Genomic DNA, 12,249 nt, shown 5'->3' on the forward strand with positions numbered 1-12,249 from the left:
CACATCAACATGCACCAACTCCCACCAACGGGATATCCACCAACGGGATAGTTTACACGTTTCCTGCTGTTTGTTCCGAAATGCCTGGCGATCAGTGCGGAAATGTTATATGCTTACCAAGAAGGCTACAGAAAAAACGAATCTCAAAAGTTCCCATTTCCGCCTTTGCATAGCCTCTATATAATACGAGTGAATAAAAAGAAATGTGATTACTCGTAGTCTAAAATGTTATCTGCAACCTCATCCAAGATGGCTGGTCGCTGTTTAATGCATCGTATTGAACATTGGAGGTCTAGCTGTTGCCTTCGGTGTTGTCGTGACCCGGAAGCAGTTACGCTTTCAGTCCCCGAAGCTCCGTGTTTCTTCGAACTTGTGGCTGGCTCCTGTGGCTGCACGCTAGGGGGTTGGTGGGATTCGTGCAGCAAAAACGAAGGCAACAGCTGCAGCCTCGTAATAGCCACCTGCATCCACAGATTGCGCTAGAAAGTGTTCATCTCTGTGCAGCCTCTGTATCGTACTTTAAGGTAAGTTTGAAGGGAAAGCACTAAGTGATCCTTTTACTTAAAATGCTTGTTTAGTTATTTTGTAAGATTGGACAAATGTGACATTTTCTCTCGTTAAATTGCCGAGTATAGAGTAATGCATCGTGTTCATGCGTATTTATCAAACAGATATTTTACTTTTGGTTTACATTGTGTGGATGACTAATATGAGTGCTATACTGGGACTGTAAACAGTCTGGATTTGCAGGGGTTGGCTATGTCAACAAAGTGGGGACATGTCAGATGGTGCCACTGCCACGATATGGAAGACCAGGTCTCAACCTCGAGATTTCCAAACAAAACATTTCGGAAAATCACCCATAATACCTTTAAGTTCTTGATCTTAATATGTGGGTCCTGCTAATACTGTTACTTCTCTATCATTGAGTGTTTCAGACAGTAAGGACCAGTTCACTGCTTTACTGCTGCCACTTTTTAAGCTACATAAGACTCAGTTCAACACCAAGACCATAAACTGCAGCACTGGAAATCATGACGGTGTTACTCTGGAAGGTCCCAGTTATTCCAACTTTGCACGTTGTAAATTCCTGGTAAACACGTAGCTGGTGTAGATGCAACTTTAAGTTAGTGGTTCATCGATATTTCCAACTCTCTCGAACTAATTTTGCAAGTGGGAAACTGAAAAACTGGTGTGGCGACTTGTCATCAGATATAGTGGATTAGTCCAGCCGTTTTCTTGCCAGTTGCGTTCTGGAAAATAGTCCCTTCTAAACCTCTAGCAGCCATCCTGAGTTCGTGGTCCTGTGAATGCTGTAGATCTTGAGGCTGGCAATTCCTCTGTAATTGTTAATAATGCGTTCATGCTGTTGGTGACATGTCAGGTGGGTTAGATCCCTGACAACTTTGAAATGATGTGGAATTCTTTTCATATTAAAGTTGAAGCTCTTTGTCCATATTGGGGTGACCTGGTTTCTCCTTATTGAAAGTTTTTTTCAAATCCCCTAGTCCATCCCTGAGTGTGTGGAATATTCTAATTGAGGATGTCAAACGTGTTATAGTTTATTACTGAGCATCTGTTCATCACTCCTTCATGTGACATCTTGTTATAATTCTGAAGACGCTGCTTGTACAGTCAGGGGTCCCACCCCAACAGATTTTGTGCAGCCTGGATTCCGCTGTGAACCACCCTCCAATGTTACAATTTCACAAGGTTACAATTTCACAAGGTTACACTCAGCGGGCATGCGCGGACGTCGCGTCACTCACTTTATTCCAGTTATACAAGAGAGGTCCAAATACGCACTAGTGATGAAGTCAGAAAGACAAATATTAATTTTACAAATAAAGTGGTTGCACTGTATACCACCCACCTCTACTCTAATCCCCTTTACTTATTAATACTGCACTGTATACCACCCACCTCTACTCTAACCCCCTTTACTTATTAATACTTTTCCTGCATTTGCATTAATAAAATAGCTTGTTTTCATTTCAAGTAAGCAGATGCCATGCACACGAGTCTTCAAACTCCATTTTAGTGTCTTCTGCTCATGCGCCAGAATTTCCCTCCAAGCATTAATACGTCATACTACGTAGATGTAGTTGACGCATGCGCACAATAGTTCCCCGTTTAAAGCAGTATTAGTCCGTTTTCATTGTTATTCGTATTAGTACATACATATGCAAGCTTCACAAATCCGCGTGTTCATGTGGTGCGTATTAGTTATTTATGATACTTTGTTAATGACTTCGTTAGAAAGTTAAATGAGTGGATTGCATCCGAGCAAGTCTCTTTTCCACAAAACTTTGCTCCATCATGTCCGTGCACTGTCTGTGGCCATACTTTCCTCAATGCACCAGACTTTCACTCGAAACAAAATGGCTTAATGTTATGGGACTTGAAATTTTGCTCTTACTGATCCCAGCATAGCCATTACAATGCAACTTCTCCCCAGATTTCTCTGTTTCATGGAGCTGGGGAAGAACTTGTTTTCTCTGTTCTCAAAATGGGGAGATGGTGGCAAGCATCCATCTTTTCACACATTCATCTTTTCATCCATGCACACATATTTTTATCTGTCCAGCTATGCACTTGCTCGCACGGATGCATTCGCACCCTCTCCCTTCAGCCCGCCAAACCCTTAGTAGCCCAATAGTCCCATTCCCCCAATGTAAGGACCTAGGCATTGATATTGATCTGTTATCTTTAGATCATGCCTACAGACGCCTTTTAGCTGTCTCTGCGTAAAAGACATTCTGTGAACCATATCAAAAACCTACAGTCAACTTTATGCCAGCCCATGGCTTATCATTGGTTGCCTGTCTAATCGCTTGTTTGGTTGCTTCTTACTTGATGTCTTTTCTTCCTCTCGTGTTTGTCATTTCCCTGGAAAAAAACGTCTTTACAATCCATTTGACTGAATGGCATCTATCCTTCCACTGCTCACATTCATATAACTACTTTTTTATTTCTCAGCCTACCAAACAGCGCAGCTTTCAATCAATCATTCAATCATGACATTTGTATAGCGCGCTACTCACCCGGAAGGGTCTCAAGGCGCTTTCTGGTTCGCTAAAGACATTGGTGACATTCAGAAAGTTGATCCTGGAATGCATTCTGCCTGTTGCTTACCATTAGCTTTGTGGTTTGTAACTCACATTTTCTGTTTGCTGGCTTTGTTTTAGGCTGTTGAATTTGTCTCTTCTATTGCCAAAATCTTGTATACTGTTTCCTTCCACAAACTCGCTTTCTGTAAACATGCTTTTAAATCTTGTTCTTATCTTGTCACATTTGCTGTGCAATCAAAGACCCCGGTCAAATGTTAGGCTGTCTCTTCCAGGGAGCATAGTGTTTATTTTTCTTTCTCTTATTTCAACGTGAGACGATTTATGTGACAATCATGCTGGCTAGTGGGGATCTGCTTGAGGATGGCTGTACAGATTTCTTTTTCCTTGCACACAACAAAATTTAAATATCTTAAATGAACTGTGTTGACGATCAAATCAATACATTGGGTGATGACTTTTCCACACATTATCGTTTGTGTGCTGTATATTTTTTATCAGTAAAACTATGCGTGATTGCAAATGTAAAGGTCATTTCAATTGAAGATCTGTTGTCTGTAATGGCAGCACACTAGCATATTATGCCTACTCCACGTTATCCAGCTGTACTCTACCCCACGCCACTGCATTCTACTCTGCACCACTCTACGCCACTGCAATCTTCTCCACACCACTCCACTCTACGCCCATGCTCTCAACCTCAGTCTACTCTACTATGCTCCACTGCACTCTATGCCACTGCACTGTATGCCAATGCACTCTACACCACTTTACTTTAAATCACTGCACTCTACGCCATTCTATTCTGCACCACTGTAGTGTACACTACTGCTTTCTTTCACATTGTACTCTGCGCCACTGCCCTCTACGCCACTTCACTGAACTTTACAACAGTATACTCTGCCACACTGCGCACTCTGCCACACTGCACTCTACGCCACTGCAATCTAATGTGCCGGCTGTACTCTACGCTAATGCTTTCTACACCACTCAACTCAAAACCAATGCACTACGCCAATCTGCTCTGCACCTCTGTACTTTATGCTGCTTCACTAGGCCACTCTGCTCCTCTCCGATGCTCTACTCCATTAAACTCTGCTCCAATGACACTCTGCTCCACTCTGTGCCATTCTACAACACTACTCAATTTTACGACGCTCTGCGCAGTTCCTTCTATACCCCTCCATGCCCCTTTACTCCACTCTGTTCTATGACACACTACTCTACTCCACTCTGACAGTCTACTCAGCTGTAGCCACTCTATTCTACAGCACTCTACTCCACTCTAAGCAACACCCTCTATGCTACTCCACGACACTCTGTGCCACTCCACTGTACTCAACTCTGACACTGTGCTCCACTCTGTGCCACTCAATTCTATGCCCTTCCACTCTACGACATTCGCTCCCTCCAATATGCTTCACAACACTGTACGCTTCCCATGACACTCCACTTCACTGTATGCCACTCCGTAACACCCCACTCTACTCCACGTTACGGCACACCACTCCACGCCACTCTTGTAGGAGAGTAGGGTCTGCAATCCTATGATCACCCAGATTTTTGCTTTTTGCTTCACTGGTTTACGACTTTCCCTGGCTGTGGGCCTGCTAATCAGACCCACAGCCTAGCTGTTCTCTCTACTCCAAATTGTGTTCTCTCTACTCCAAATTGTACCCAGGTACTGAATTGGCACTGGGCCCACTCCAAGTCCCTGTACCCAGGGCTGAGGTGTACCCAGAAGTCTCCCAGGGGCTGCAGCATGTATTATGCCACCCCTGGGTTGACTAACTAAATCAGACACAACTGGCTGCTTGACAGCTGGGGCAAGGTGGTGTAATCACCCTTTGCTTTAGATATAGTATTCCTATATCTAAACCTACAATGGACACATATATTCCTATCAGTCACTCCTATGGCAGGCCTTAACAATCCTGAAGGCAGAGTGCATGGGATAAGGTGAAATGGTGCTCTGGCATAAGCTGAGCCCGTTTGCAGCTTGCGGAACCAAGTCCTAATAGCTGTTCCATGATAACGCATACCATATACTCTTAAGTGCATTATAATCCTCGCGGTTATATGCCAACTCTGGTATCGCTTTATCAAAACATGTCGAGTAAGGTGTCATACAAATTGGAATTCTAACCCCTCGCCAATTCTGGCGACGGGGTTAGCATTCCACCCTTCTAGAGGGACACGACATGTATGTAACCTGTAACCCCGGTTAAAGTCAGACATAGCCTCAGCTCCACAAGATGGATGCTGCCACGAGACACAAGTCTGCCCTCCTGCTGCTGGGAGTCCTCCCAGCACAGGAGGCAAGGACAAAGGGTTTCCTGCCAGGGGCGGTGCCAGCACCGTCCCAGACAGGATTTTGTGTATCCTAGGTAGGCAGGGCTTTAGAGGAAGGTGACGGCAAGTGGCACCCCGGTGCTCACTGTGCATAGGCCGGCTGGAACCAGTTCCAGGGGCACTCCAGCCCCTGATCTGGGGAAAGCCCGCCAAAGGAGAGGGGTGTAACCACCCCCTCCTAGTCCCACCCATAGGGCAGGACTTAGTCGCGTGCCAGCCCCCTTTTGCAGGATAAAGGTAGGAGCAGGCCCCCTTCCAAATTAGATCATCTTTGAATCCTGAAACTACTTTCCACGAAAGGAACTCAAGACTTCTTCCTAAGATTTCTCCCTTGTGACTAAGGAGTAGTCACCCTGCAGCAGCAGGCACCATCCAAGCATCGCGGTCTGCTGTAAGTCTCTCCTCCGGATCAAGACTGCCCAGCTCGACGAGAACCGGCTTCCCTGGCACCTCTGACCTCTACCTACATCGTCAGCTACGCTGAGACCCGTGGGTGTGACGAGACCTCGAGGGACCGGCCATCTTCAAGACTGCACGACGCTTGCCCAGCACGACTCCCGAGTGACCCTCGACCGAGTGCTTTGGGGTAAGAGAAGCCCCAACCCTGAGCAGCTCCAGCACCGAAGTTCAGCCCCCTTGCATCCACGAGATCTGCGTGGGGCCCTTCTGCTCTTTGCTGCTCACCGCGTTGTCCAGGTCGCTTGCCCGTTGACTAGTGGCCCTCTGACGACGAACTTCGATGACAAACACCGCTGGTCTGGTTGCTCCAGACTGGCCCTTGCTCCCCTCCAACAGAGGAGCACCCTGGACCCTCCTGGTCCACTCCAGACGCCATTTTAAGTCCACCGCGTGGGCTTGCATTTGCCAAGACTTGTTGCCCCAATCCTGGGTCCAGCGACGTCAACAGCAGATATCTTCGTGGGACAGCTCGCACTTCCATCCTGGTCGCCGACAACGCCTCCTGGTCCGAGAGACTGCAGAGCCCAGCAGCGCCCACTCACCTGGTTGAGGTGACTTCAGCCGGTGCCACTCTGGTGCCCACCTAAATCACTGGCTAGTGATTCAGAACTTGGTCCCCTCTGCTTACAGGTCTTCCTCTTCTCCGATCCAGGCTTGGATCCCCAAGAACTTCTTCACTGGTCGCCTGCCAGCAACTTCTTTCTTCAGGCTCCTGGTTCATCAACGAAGAAACCCGATGACATTTGAACCCTATGCAGCCGCAGCCCCTGGGCTAGGTAAACCGAGTACTCCGGTGCTCCAGCGTAGTCCAGCTCTCTAAGTGTCTAGATCCACTTTCGTTTTTGACCTACCTAGTCGGGTTCACCCGAAAACACTAACTTTGCTTTTACTAGCCTCCATAGACTTTTTCCCGCCTTACGCGTGAGAGTTCCCACTCTGCACACTACGTCCCTAGGCCTCCTGCTTGTAATCTAAAGGTTCAGTAGTCCAGTCCTAGCGATTCTAAATTCTATGAGAATAGTTACTTACCTGCTAGTATTTCGCATTCCACTTGTATAGTATATGGTTTTTCGTGCCCCTCGGGCATTTGTGTAAATTGTGCGACTTTAAGTATTTCTTTAAGAGTTTTGTTGTGTGCTTAGCTCCCTGTCTCATAAAGAGCCAGGGTAGTCTTGTTATAAATAAATATACTTTATTTTTCATAACAACTTGTGTGGTGTCCTTTCACTTGGTGTTCAAGGGGTATATGTGATGGTAAAACAGTTGGCTTAACACGCCCTCTAGAGTTTAGCCTAAAGACTGCACGTGTCCATGCTACTAGGATAGCTGGTCTATCAGGTTGACTTACAACCAAACATCAATAAGGGTTGTTTGGACTGATACATAGTGTTCACTAGAATAGTGAGCACTGCATATCAGGCCAACTTCTCACATTGGTGAGCAGCGGTTGGGATTTGAGCTTGCTGTTGTTTTACCACGCATATCCTAAGAATATCATTTGAAAGATCACATAAGTACTAAGGTACATATAACTTAGCTTATAATACTCTGAGTTCTACTGAACCAGCTGTTGTAGCTCCTAGGGCCTAGCACACCCTAAACTACAACTCTAGCAAGGGATCAGTAGGTAAACAAATAGTGTAGGTAAGTGCACCACTTACACCTCACTAGAAAAGCATGTCTACCCATGGAGAGTCTACTGAGACTCCCCTTGTGGCTGTTGACCCTCCACAGGTCAAATCAAGATATGCAGCTCTCAGTTTCCAGGAGATGAGACAAGTGTGTACCTCCAGGAAACTGAAACAGGGGTCTAACCCCACCATTCCCTTTCTGATAGGTCTCTTAGAGACATATGATGCTAGGAAAGCCTCTCATATAGATGGGAATATGCCAGCCTTAGAGGGTACCAGTGGTGATCCAGACCTCCATGACACTGAAAATGCAGTTGAGGAGGAGGATCAAGAGGAACTCTCTGGGGATGAGGCAGACAAGAGGTCTGAGTTAGTCAGCAGACTTATTAGGGCCAACTTAGACCTACTTAGGGAAGGATCTGGGGGACCCCCAGTACTGACCCTAATGAGGCCTAACCTTGGAGTTAGAAGAGATAGATCTCATTCTAGGGACTCCAATAGATCTCTGCACTCTAATGCCTCTTCTCAGAGGAGAAGGAATTCTCCCCAGAGGAGATTGACTTCCCCTCAGAGAATAGAGCATGAAGCAAGGATGAGACAGGCTAATCTGAGGATTGAAAGGGAAGAACTTGCCCTGGCCAAAGAGAAGCTTGCCTTTGCTAGAGAGCAGCAGAGGAGTGGGGTAGTCCCCACTGGTGGCAGCAATCTCCCAAGAGATAAAGAAAGGAGTTTAGATACTAAACACCTGAGTAAGATAGTGCCCCCCTTTAAGCAAGGGGATGACATCCAAAAGTGGATGGCTGCTTTGGAGAGGGCCTGCACTGTCCAGTGCATCCCCCAAAGTCAGTGGGCAGCTATACTGTGGCTCTCCTTTGAAGGCAAAGGTAGAGATAAGCTCCTCACTACTAGAGTTGAGGATGCTAACAATTACCAAGTCCTGAAAAATACACTGGTTGATGGGTTTGGCTTAACCACTGAGCAGTACAGGTTGCTGTTCAGGGATACCCAGAAAATTCAGTCTCAGGATTGGTCTGACTTTGTGGATTGTGCCACTAAGGCTTTGGAAGGCTGGTTGCTGGGCAGTAAGGTTACTGATTATACAGGGTTGTACAATCTGATCATGAGAGAGCAGATTTTAAATAACTGTCAGAACCAGTTGTTGCATCAGCACCTTGTGGACTCAGATCTGACCTCTCCCCAAGAATTGGGAAAGAAGGCAGACAGATGGGTCAGAACAAGGGTCAAGCAGAACCAGACTCAGAACCAGGGCGGTCAGAAGAAAACAGACCAGAAGGGTAGTAACAAGAGTGAACAAAATGACCAGAAGTCTTCAACAGGTCCCCAACAAACCAAAGAGGGTGGGGGTCAGGCTTCACAGCAGAAAAAGAAGACTCAAGAAGGCCAGTCAAAAAGGTGGTGCCAGTACTGTAAAAGTAAGTCTCACTGGTTTAGTGAGTGCACCAAAAGAGGAGGGCAAACTCCTACCACTACAGCCCCTAAGGCAACTGCACCCCCTAGTACAGTCCGTAGTGGTAGTGCACCTCCCAAGGGACTAGTTGGGTGAACCTTGGGAACTGAGGAGTCTGACAACTTAGTTGGCACACTCACTCAGGCTGTCCTTGTCTGTACAGGGGATATGGATATGTCCCCTGATGTCAGTCCCAATACTTTGGGCAAATACAGGCAGACACCTTTGATAAATGGCAAAATGGCTCAGGCCTATAGGGACACTTGTGCCAGTGTCACCATGGTGACACCTAACTTTGTGGACCCTGGACAGATCATGCCAGGTACAGATTTCCTGGTGACCAATGCCAGCAACGTCACTACCAGTCATAGTATGGCGATTGTTGCTTTCTCCTGGGGAGGGGTAAGTGGCCAAAAGAAAGTTGTGGTTAGTTCAGACCTCCCAGTGGATTGTTTGTTGGGCAATGATTTGGAGTCATCACTATGGTCAGAAGTGGAGCAGAGGACTCACATGGAAATGTTAGGCTTGCCAGCACATGTGCTTGCTGTGACTAGGTCACAGGCCAGAAGATGCCCCACTGAACCGGTGCTGGATCCTGGAACAATGGACCAGACACCTCCCAAGAAGAAGAGCAGTAGGGTTAAGGCATTGCCTTCCCCCTTGCCCCAGGTTGAGGATCAAGTCTCTGAGGAGGCTGATCTGAGAGAGCTGAGGGAAACTGAGCCTAAAGAGCTTGAACTTGATCAAGTTGAGTTTCTGGGCTCAGGGGGACCCTCCAGAGAAGACCTGGGGAAGGCACAGTTAGACTGCCCTTCCCTTGAACCCCTCAGACAGCAGGCTGCTGCTGAGGCTGCAGGGAATGCCACAGGTGCCCACAGGGTATACTGGGAAGATGGACTCCTGTACTCTGAGTCAAGAGACCCCAAGCCTGGTGCAACCAGGAGGCTGGTCATCCCCTTGTCTCAGAGCGGTTTCCTTCTCACCTTGGCCCATGAGATTCCCCTTGCAGGTCACTTAGGTCAGACAAAGACTTGGGACAGGCTTGTCTCACACTTTCACTGGCCTCACATGAATGAGAATACCAAGGAGTTTTGTCGCTCCTGTGTCACTTGCCAAGCCAGTGGTAAGTCAGGTGGCACAACAAAGGCCCCCCTCATACCACTACCTGTGGTGGGGGTTCCCTTTGAAAGAGTGGGGATTGACATTGTTGGTCCAATGGAACCCCAGACAGCATCAGGGCACAAGTTTATACTGGTGGTGGTGGACCATGCCACCAGGTATCCTGAAGCTATTCCACTTAGGACCACTACAGCACCTGTAGTGGCAAGAGCCCTAGTTGGAGTGTTCTCCAGAGTGGGCTTCCCTAAGGAGGTTGTTTCTGACAGAGGTGCAAACTTCATGTCAGGATATCTGACTGCAATGTGGAAGGAATGTGGTGTCAACTACAAGTTCACCACACCCTATCATCCACAGTGCAATGGGCTTGTTGAAAGATTCAACAGGACCCTCAAAGGGATGATTCATGGACTACCTGAAAAGCTCAGGCGTAGATGGGATGTCCTGATACCCTGCCTCTTGTTTGCTTACAGAGAGGTCCCACAGAAGGGGGTTGGCTACAGCCCTTTTGAACTTCTGTATGGGCATCCTGTAAGAGGACCCCTGTGTTTGGTGAAGGAAGGATGGGAGAGACCTCTCAAAAAGCCTGCAACCAACATAGTGGACTATGTACTTGGTCTCCGCTCCAGGATGGCTGAATACATGGAGAAGGCATCTAAAAACCTTGAGGCCAGCCAAGAACTCCAAAAAGCTTGGCATGACCAGAAGGCTGTCCTGACTGTGTACAAGCCTGGACAGAAAGTGTGGGTGCTGGAGCCAGTGGCCCCAGCAGCTCTCAAAGACAAATGGTCTGGGCCCCACACCATCATTGAGCAAAAGGGAGAGGTCACCTACCTGGTGGACCTTGGAACTCCCAGGAGCCCCCTCAGGGTGCTCCATGTGAACAGGCTCAAGGCATATGTCGACAGGAAGGACATGAGCTTGCTCATGGCCACAGATGAGGGACAGGAGGAAGAGAGTGACCCTCTCCCAGAACTGCTCACTCAGAATCCTGATGATGGATCAGTGGATGGTGTTGTCTTTTGTGGCAGCCTCTCTGAACATCAGCAACAGGATTGTAGATAAGTTCTGCAATCCTTCAGACATATGTTCTCTCTGACCCCCAGTCAGACTGATTGGTGTACCCATGAAGTTGACACTGGAGACAGTCTGCCTGTCAAGAGTAAAATCTACAGACAGCCTGATCATGTCAGAGACTGCATCAAGACAGAAGTGCAGAAAATGTTGGAGCTGGGAGTCATTGAGCCCTCAGATAGCCCTTGGGCTAGCCCAGTAGTTCTAGTACCAAAGCCTCACACCCAGGGTGGTAAGAAAGAGATGAGGTTTTGCGTAGACTACAGAGGACTCAATGCAGTCACTAAGACTGATGCCCACCCAATACCAAGAGCAGATGAACTTATAGATAGATTGGCTTCTGCCAACTACTTAAGTACATTTGACCTGACAGCTGGGTATTGGCAAATCAGGTTAGCTGAGGAGGCCAAGCCCAAGACAGCATTTTCTACCCCTGGTGGGCATTATCAATTTGTGGTAATGCCCTTTGGTTTGAAAAATGCACCTGCCACCTTCCAAAGGCTGGTGAATCAAGTTCTCACTGGGTTGGATGACTTCTGTGCAGCATATCTTGATGATATAGCTGTCTTTAGTTCCACCTGGGAGGATCACCTGGTCCACCTGAGGAAAGTGTTAGAGGCACTGCAAAAGGCAGGTCTCACTATCAAGGCCACTAAGTGCCAGATAGGGCAGACACAGGTTGTATACCTGGGCCACCTTGTAGGTGGAGGCCAGGTTCAACCCTTGGAGAGCAAGATACAGGCCATCAAGGACTGGGCTCCTCCAACCACCCAGACTCAGGTTCGAGCTTTCTTGGGCCTGACTGGGTACTATAGGAAATTTGTCAAGAATTATGGGTCCATTGTGACTCCACTTAATGACCTGACAAGTAAAAAGATGCCAAAGAAAGTTCAGTGGACAGCAAGCTGTCAGAAAGCATTCAATGACCTAAAGCAGGCCATGTGCACAACACCTATCCTAAAGAGTCCAGACTACTCCAAGACCTTCATTGTCCAAACAGATGCTTCTGAGTTGGGTGTGGGAGCTGTTCTATCTCAGCTGAATTTTGATGGTAACGACCAGCCTATTGCTTTTAATAGCA

General features: G+C 47.5%; 1 protein-coding gene across 2 annotated transcripts in view; it reads left to right on the top strand.

Annotated features, from left to right (window-relative positions):
• The first annotated feature begins 310 nt into the window (after window positions 1-310).
• Window positions 311-12,249, top strand: part of RRN3 (RNA polymerase I transcription factor RRN3) — a 423,539-nt gene continuing 411,600 nt past the window's right edge. Inside the window, exon 1 of one of the 2 annotated variants that reach the window (XM_078663171.1) lies at window positions 311-524. The gene's annotated coding sequence lies outside the window, so the exon portion shown is untranslated. The remainder of the gene's footprint in view (window positions 525-12,249) is intronic. The other variant, XM_078663172.1, reaches the window with a different exon arrangement.

The sequence above is a fragment of the Lissotriton helveticus genome, chromosome 10, assembly GCF_964261635.1.
Source record: "Lissotriton helveticus chromosome 10, aLisHel1.1, whole genome shotgun sequence".
NCBI lineage: Eukaryota > Metazoa > Chordata > Amphibia > Caudata > Salamandridae > Lissotriton > Lissotriton helveticus.